The following is a 2,687-nucleotide window of genomic DNA, read 5'->3' as shown; positions in this document are numbered from 1 at the left end:
AGCAAACATGGATTGCTTCTACAATTCATTAACCAGCTGCTTTTAATAAAAACAAGTTTAAAAATTTGGTTTGATGCCGCCCCACTGTCGAATTGGTCTGTCCCTTTCTTTGTCTTCTTAGAACACTGGTTCTCCCCTTTATATCCACACCTCAGCCACCACATGTGTGGCCTGGAGGTATTGTGGTACATGTGTATAACATTCAGAGTAGTAGTAAATAGATTTATGCCTTTTTAGGATTAAAAAAAAAAAAAAAGAAAGCTCAAATATATGTTTCGAGGTAGTTGGTTAACCAGCAAGCAACCTGTGGCTTTTAAAATGACTCTCAAAAAGCTCTCAGGCTTTAGAAGTAAAGTGGTTACACCCAGGGTGATAGATGTTCGCGCTGGTTTTGCTGCCTACATAGAACGTTTTGACGTTTTCGGGAAGTTATATTAACACATAATATGAAATAGTCAAACGTTGCATTTCCTTCCCAGGTATGATACTGACACAGCCTGGCTTGAAATCTGTATGAAGAATTATTCTTCCCCTTAATTGTGGAGAAGAACAAAAGAGATTAATATATAAGGTGTCCTCAGTAACTGCGGCACAAAGAGAATGAAGGAAAAGCCAAACTGTTCAATACTGAAAGTTTTTCCACAGGAAAAAAAAATGAGAACACTGAAAGGTCATTTAGTTTTATAAGGCCCATGGATTCTTTTTGCTGAATCCTTGTTTACCCATAATAGTTGGGAACACATCAAAAGGTCTTTTCCTTGATAGGAGTTTTCTTCATGTGTTCGAGAATGTACTCTCAAATCCTCTTCTAGCTGACTCAGCCAATTGGAAGATTTGCAGAGCATACTTGTATTAGTTTTTTGCAGAACTAGCTCATTCATTGACTAAGGAGTTAGAGCTTGAAGAGGAGGGAGTATTGAAGTATGTTAATACTTCCTATAAAGAATCTTAAGAGAAGTTTATCCCTGGCTTTACTGTACTGACCACTATTAATAGCAGGGCTTCTGACTGACTTTTATTTCTTACAAACTATCTAAAGTAAAGTGATTGGAGGGAATTTTTAAGACCCTTAAGGTCTCTCTGTGAATATCTGAAAACTGAATAGCCTCCCAGTCAAGGATGATTTAAACTAAATTGATTTCCTTGGTGCTTAGCAAGGCTGGGGGTGAAAAGGAGGTGGTGGGCTCAAAGATGGAGAAAGGCTTTCCAGCTGTATCTCCCAATCTAGGAGCAAGTCCTCCAAAAAAACTGGACAGGCTTAAAGAACAAAGCTGTGTTGTGTCATAAATGGCTTAGTGTCATTCACTCAGGGTGTTACAAACTTAGAAAACCACTAATGGAGTAAAACTTTCTTGAAACTACAGGAGAGGAAAATCTTTAATGCTACTCTCTTTGGTTCTGTGGCTGGGCCTGAGAATTAAACTGACATAAGATATATTAATAGGGAAAAAGCACACAAATTTTATTTAATATTTTTACATGCACATAGGGGCCTTCATAGGAAAAATGAAAGCCAAAGAAGCAGTTAGGACCGAGAGCTTATTTGCTTTTTTTTTTCTTTTAAACAGAGAACAATACATTGGTAGAGAAGTGTCAAGACAAAGGAAAAGTGGTTTAAGCTTTTAGGGGTAGTAAATTGTGGAAAATTGCCTAGGAAATATATGGGTAAAACTAATAGATATGGATAATTTTAATAGTTTGGTTTGTGCAGACCCATTTCAGCATCCATTTCCAGTTTCCAATCATAAAAATTTTATTCTTTTCTTGGTACAGGAATGGCATCTTTCTCATTGGAAATTTTATGACTTGCTTTTAGGTAGAAAGGGGAAGGTCAGAGAGCCCTTCATGTGTCTGCTGTATCTCAAGTGCCTTTCACCTCAAAATCATCAGTATACAACAGTGGCATATTTTGGGATGGCAAGTTCTAAACCCCATTCAACCTAATGAAAAGTGTCTGCCAAAAGTCTAGAAAGAAAAGGTCATATTCGTATGTGAAGCATTACAGGTGATGTCTTGGAAAGCATGGTGAAGACATCATTCTTCAAAACTATACTAGAGATCAAAGCCAGTGCACTGAGACAAAAAAATAGGAGTATTTCAGAAGAAGAAACTATTGCAAAACTATTGCAGGTGATATGATTAAGTAAAAAATTCAAGAGAATCTATAGGCAAGCTATTCAGACAGCTCAGCAAGTTTGATATATATGAGATCCAAACTAAAGAAAAGTTACTGGAGATAGTTAAACAAAAATCTCAGTAATAAGCAATATATAGCACCTAGGAATAAACCTGTCATTATATGTATGGAGAAATTGTTAAATTTCACTACAGGTTTTGGAAAACTCCAAATATGAATACAATGTTCATGAATGAGAAATATCAGTGTCTTTGCCCACTCTCTAAACTCAGTGTAGTTTCAACTAAAATTCCAAGAGGGTTGAGCCTGAAATTCATATATAAGAGTAAATTTTAAAGGGTATGAAGAAGAAATCACAATATCAGATAGCAAGGTTCCTAATAAAACTATGATTTCATGATATCACAAGAATAAATATAAAATAGCCTGAAGCAGACAAGCTTTTATTAATATATGGAAACTCAGTACACAACAGAGTTGGTATTATTAATACTAGCTAGTGGAAAATAAACTTCACAAAATGCAATTGAAACTGTGGGTTATCCATGTG

The 2,687-nt window shown here is 35.8% G+C and overlaps 1 protein-coding gene across 1 annotated transcript in view; it reads right to left on the bottom strand.

The window, feature by feature from the left end:
* The window catches only part of IFT57 (intraflagellar transport 57), a 57,817-nt gene that overhangs the window by 51,227 nt on the left and 3,903 nt on the right, over nt 1–2,687 (bottom strand).

Source organism: Propithecus coquereli, unplaced genomic scaffold, assembly GCF_000956105.1.
Source record: "Propithecus coquereli isolate 6110/MARCELLA unplaced genomic scaffold, Pcoq_1.0 Scaffold105, whole genome shotgun sequence".
NCBI classification, from domain to species: Eukaryota; Metazoa; Chordata; class Mammalia; order Primates; family Indriidae; genus Propithecus; species Propithecus coquereli.
This window is presented reverse-complemented; position numbering and strand designations above follow the sequence as displayed.